Genomic DNA, 6,000 nt, shown 5'->3' on the forward strand with positions numbered 1-6,000 from the left:
TCCTGTTAATTGATGCCACACATGTGCTGCATTTAACCTCTGCCCTTTGCTGTAATAGTTTACACAAGTGGCCCGAAGGCCGATGTTTCCTGATGTCGGGGATTGCCGTGCGATGCTCACAGCGCTGCAGTCCAGCCCGGGCGGACAGCGAGGCCTGCGCTGCCCCTGCCTGCTGGGCAGCCCTGTGGCAAGCTGTGGCAGCATGGCTCCCTGCAGAAGCCCTAACCAGATATATTGGCTTGGGAACTTACTTCTCTGAGAAGAGCCTCTTCTTCTTCCTCTGAGCAAGGAGGTCAGGTCCTCACCTGCTCACGTGGCACTGAGGTTCTAAATCTCAAAGTTGGTTGTGAAGCCTCTTTTAGGCAAATCATGCCTCAAACACTTGAATAGGAATCAGATTCTGTTTAATGGCAAATCCTGGGCGAAGGCAGAGTTACGAGTTCAGTTATCCAGCCACTTCCAACAAAGCCCTGTCGTGGTCACCACAGTAAATACACTCCCTGCAGCTGGTGCTCAGGAAGGCAGCGTCCCAGCGGCGTTCCTGGGGGTTGCTGGGTCTCACCCTGGCGTGGTGGAGAGATGACTACAGTGTCTGCTGTTGAACGCTGCTGCTGTGGGGGCAGCCTCTTCTCAGCTCTGCTAATGCCRGCCTTGTTCCTTGTCGCTTGAGAAAGACACTCTAGAGTCAATACTAAAAAAAAACAGAAGAGTCCTAGCCATTGTCAGGTCCTATTATATCCAGACAAAGGCTACGGTAAACTAGTCCTCCCAGGTTTGTCTGTCTTTAAAATACCAAAGGAAAACCCACTCAGTGAACGTGAGGTCAGAACTAAACTGGAGCCTGATTCTTTGTGGTCCTTCTGGAGTTTGTTTAGTTTCATGCAGAATGCAGAGCAAAGTGAGGGTTGTGTGGGCCCCAGCTGGAACATTGACAGTTCGCAAGATACGTGCAAGAAGACGAGTAGTTTCCCCAACATGGCTGAGAAAGAAGTTACTTGTTTCCAAGAAGCCAAGGAGAAATGTACCTCTCCACCCCATCAGAAGCATTTTCAACTCCCAGAGTCTCAACTCCCTTCTCATTTGTTGAGGTGAACTGTCAAGTAAAGTCACAGATGTACACGCACTGTGAGGTCTGGGTTCAGAACACGGCTGTCAGGCTTCTCTGGAGATCATCCAAGACTTTCACTTGCACTTAAATGCAGAGATTTCTCATCGCTTCTGAATCTGAAAAAGAAGAACCTGGTAGTTCCCACCAGACATATGTCAAACTTTAGATTGTTTTCTGTGCTGCCCAGGCTTCAGTGTTTGACAAACTGGAGTTTTATGCTGGCAGCAGAGCAATGCAAAAGGTGCTGGAGGGAAGGTCTCAGGAAGAAGGTAAGAGACAACAAGACTTTCTGCTGCTAGGGAGGATCCTGGGGGCCACCTGAARTCACAGAACTAATAGAGAGAAGTTTCTTTGTGCTTCTACAGGAGTTAACACACCACAAAGGATGAATGTATCCACTTAACATATAACTGAGCCATCTCTTCAAGAAGGCTGAGTGAGTCATGAGGTTTTCTCTACAGCTTTGAGGGACAGAGACATTAGAGTGGAAGTCGAGGCCCTGGCTGAAATTTTGAGATGTGTGTGGATAGACCCACCAAACTCCCCAGCCTGGGATTAGACAAAACATTACACCCATTCACAAGCATTATGCTACCAGGATGACCRGTCCTTTGGCCTCTCAGCTGCAACGACGGAGTGTCTTATGGTCGACATGAATGACACAACACCCCACAGTGCAGAGAACGATTGAAACCCTACCAATATATCAAGTTAAAAATGGATTCTCCTCTCTCCTAGAGATGGCCAGGAAACATCATCAATAAGGAGTAGTAGCAGAGGTGGATACTCACAGGAAACAACAGTACGCATCATGTAAAGCATATCCTAGCTAAGTTGACGTACCATAAATAGCATATCCTCCGGTAAATGAAATAARCTGAAATGAAATGAAGTCATAAAGACATTGAAAATTAAAGATGGACTACTTACTATGGTATCGATGACCATGAAGCACATGATCTGCCCTTGGACAACCTAGAGCTGGATTTATGCTGTGTCTTTTTGCACTGCTACTTTTATTGCCATCCTAGCTATAGTGCTTCATGRAACTGGACCCTTTCTGATCAAGTGATTCAGAGCCATGATCAAGTTTTCAGATTTGGAAGAAATGCTGACATTTCTCCATAGACCTACGTGCAATACTAGCCCATGATGTCGAATACCATGAAGGCAGAGTTCTTGGATGTAGGAGACTAATACGATAAGAGCATATCCTTATCTACTCTCATTCCTACTTGTCCAACACTCAGAAATAACATTTGTGTTAGAGGCATAGTCTAGAAAAATCACYATCCCATGAGGAATGGCAGACTGCTGATGTTTAGATTCCTTCTATTCAAAACCTCCTTTCCCTCACAAGTTGCTCCATGAAAGAAAATTCTTGAAAATTTCCCTTTSAGAATCATAGCAAAAGTGGCAAAATGAAATATGTTTAAAACTTTATATATATATAAAAAWATATATATAATTTATATATATATGTATTCTGTTTGGAAAGCGGTGTGAGCACCCGTCCTAGCAGCCCCAGCTGCTGCAAAGTTGGACTGCAGCGTTTGGCCTGTGACTTTGAGCGGTACAGGACAAAGCACTCATTCCTGGGACAGGGGGGGTGACAGCTACGTGCTACTGCTGGCAGAAGTGCTGGGTTGTGACCACAGAGGCTCAGCCTTTAGATGGGACCTCAGCACAGTGTCTCACACTGACCCCAACACCCAGCCACGCAGGCTGCTCGAGGCAGGACAGAACTTCTCCCATGAAACTTACGGGGAAGAGGTTTGTAGATGGATAAATTTCAGTCCGGATAACAAAGGCTAAAYGCTGTTCTCCTCTGCAGAGGGCCAGAAATTCTCTTTTGATGATATCTCTGGGTTACCAAGCTCCYGTGCTGAATGCTCCGTAGTTTTCCCTGCACAGCACCACTGGTGTCCTGCCTGCCAGGCATGGGGCACAGTGCTCGCATGCCACCCAACGCCAGCCCCGTCCCTGCAGCATCTCCAAGCCAGGGGGAAATGCTGGAATCAGGTGCAGGGAGCAGATGGCGGGAGCAAGGCTGAGCGCAGCCAGCGGCACAAGCCAGAGAGCTGGGCGAGCACCAGCACCTTCTCCCTGGGGCTGCAGACGCGGGACCTCGTGCCAGGGCTACCTCCAAATAAGATATTGTTCCAGAGGGCTAGCCAGCACTGCTTGCATTTGACATCACGGGAGGGAGATAAAGCAGAGAAACTCACCCCCCGGGCTAATCAGCGAGCCTCTTATTTTATCTGCAAATGTTCCTGCACGCAGCCACTAAAGCTGCCCAGCCAGTATCCCAGAGACAATTCTCTTTGAACGGCCGCTTTGTCTGGTAACTTTATTTACACTTTTGATGCCAATGTTTATCCACTCTTTAAAAAGCTATTCAGAGCGTCTCCCAAATTAACTTCAGATGTGAGAGCAATGGGAACATTCCCTACATCATATTTCATACACTTTTGTGTTATTTAATTCTTGGAAACTCTTTTTTTTTTTAAATATAAAAATATTTTTTAAAAAATCTCCAAGGTTTTGGAAAGTATAACCTCTCCCTGTGTGGTCTGCAGAATCTGGCTGTAAAGCTCTTTCCTAAAGTTCACAAACTCCATTATAAATTGTCTCCTTATCTTGCTTATTAGGTTTCTGTTTTTCCTGATATACATCCTGGATAAGAAAATACTCCAATGGCCTCTGGCACCAATGGGTCTGCATCACCAGCAAGAGGTGCTCTGCTTCAGGATGGCCGGTATGGCTGCCCTGATGTCATGGGATAGGATGGAGCAGAACAGGATGAGATGAGATGCAGTGCAATAGGACGGGGTAGAGTGGGATGAGACACAGTGGAGCGGGTTGAGATGGAATGGGATAGGATGGGATGGGAGCACCTGCTTTCTCCTTTTTTTTTTTTTTTCTGCAACCCCCTGCTCAGATTTCAGCCTTTTTCCTCAGGATCACAGAACCATAGAAGGTTGAGGTTGGAAGGGACCTCTAGAGATCATCTAGTCCAAGCCTCCTGCTCAAGCAGGGACACCCAGAGCACGGGACACAGGGTCACATCCAGGCAGGTTTTGAAAATGTCCAGAGAAGGAAACTCCACAACCTCCCTGGGCAGCCAGGCCTAGGGCTCTGTCACGCTCACAGTCAAGAAGTTCTTCCTCACAAGGAGGTGTTTCAACTTATGCGCATTACCCCTTGTCCTGTCACTGGCCACCACGAAGAAGAGTTTGGCCTCATCCTCTACATTCTCCCTTCAGGTATTTGTACACATTKATAAGATCTCCTTTCAATCTTCTCTTCTCCAGGCTAAACAGGCCCAGCTCACTTTTAGTCTTTCTTCATTATGACAGCCGTTCGAGTCCTTTAATCATCTTTGTTGCTCTACGCTGGTCCCTCTCTAGAACTTCCACATCTGTCTTGTACTGGGGAGCTCAGAACTGCATACAATGCCTTAGGAAAAGGAAACTTAGACTTCCCACATAGGAAGAGAAAGCCTAGATTCATGAGGGTCATGCCGCTGAGTACCTGRATGGCAGGCCTTCAGGAGGTTGTTGCTGTGGCCCTGCAGACACAACTCCCTGTTTCTTGCCTCTCCAGAGGATGCCTTCATCACAGCCACTTGGAGACAGGCCATGAGCCTGTGAAGGTTTGTGCACTTAAACTTCCAGCAGRCCAGCAGTAATGACTAAAGATGGAGATTGGTTCCACCAAGACACTCACCTACATCCTAGATTTGTCTTTCCTATTCCCATCCTAGTCCTGATGATCTGATGTGGATCAGAGCACAGGACAGCAAGCTCTTCACTTCACCTGAGCTTGGCTTCCTCCACTGTTGACTGACACTGGGTTGACTGGTGGCCTCCCCCTTGCAGTGGTTAAGGCACTTCGTGTTTCCCATCTCTGGGCAGGAAGCACAGACATTTCACAGGCACCATTTCAGAGACAGCAGTGACCCAGGCTACAGCAGTGCCCGGAATGACTCAGGTTCCCAGTTAGATAGCACTACCGCCTCTGCTGGAGTTCTCTMCTGTTTGGGTCTTGGGCTTTGGCTTTCCAGCTGTGAGACAGGTTAAAGACCTCTTCCAAGTTGGACTGATTTTCAGAAAAAAATGTGGTAGACAGCTTGAGTCAGACTGAAAAACCACCTGACACAGCCCCAAGTCGTGTGTTAAACTTCCTTACTTAATGCCAATGTGACATCACCAGCCCATCTGTCCCCACGGCGGAGGGGCTTCCTTCCCTCCCTCCAGACTGTCCGGAGAAGAGGAAAACAGTCAGCCTAAGGACTGCTCCACAGATCCGGAAACAGAGACTCCTCCTGCTTCTGGGCCAAACCAGAGAGGAGTCCGATGAAAACTGTTCCACCTCCTGGGACACTGCAGCTGTGAACAAACCTCTGGACAGGACTAAGAAGGACCTGATGACAGCAAAGGCCTCGGATGGGGAAGCAGGAATCTGAGACTTTGTATTATTTGGACTCATGAGCAAGCAAGACTTCCATGCGGTTAACACCCGCCCTGCTCCAGCACCAGGACCTCCTGTGCCAGACAAATCCATTCCTGACCTAAAAAAGGGGCTGGAAAATGGTTCTTGACCTTATTACCAGRAGCTGCAGGAGCTGCTGCTGGGGACCASTTTTCAGGCAGGATGCTTCTCCGTGGGTCTCCCAGAAGGACAGCGATGGCTGTGAARAGCGTGCCAGGCTGCACAACGACATCCTCTCAGCTATAGTCTCATTTGTCCCCAAGCGCCCCAGGCACTGGGAACTGGGGCAGAGATGACATTCAGGGGGCCTGCTGGAGCTAAAGACGAAGCCCTGGGGAGGACGCRTGGGAGGCTGCAGTGCTGGTCCACCTCAGCACTGTGGCCTCGAGGTGAGGTGG

This window comes from Nothoprocta perdicaria, unplaced genomic scaffold (assembly GCF_003342845.1).
Source record: "Nothoprocta perdicaria isolate Ctin4 unplaced genomic scaffold, notPer1 scaffold_367, whole genome shotgun sequence".
Lineage (NCBI taxonomy): Eukaryota > Metazoa > Chordata > Aves > Tinamiformes > Tinamidae > Nothoprocta > Nothoprocta perdicaria.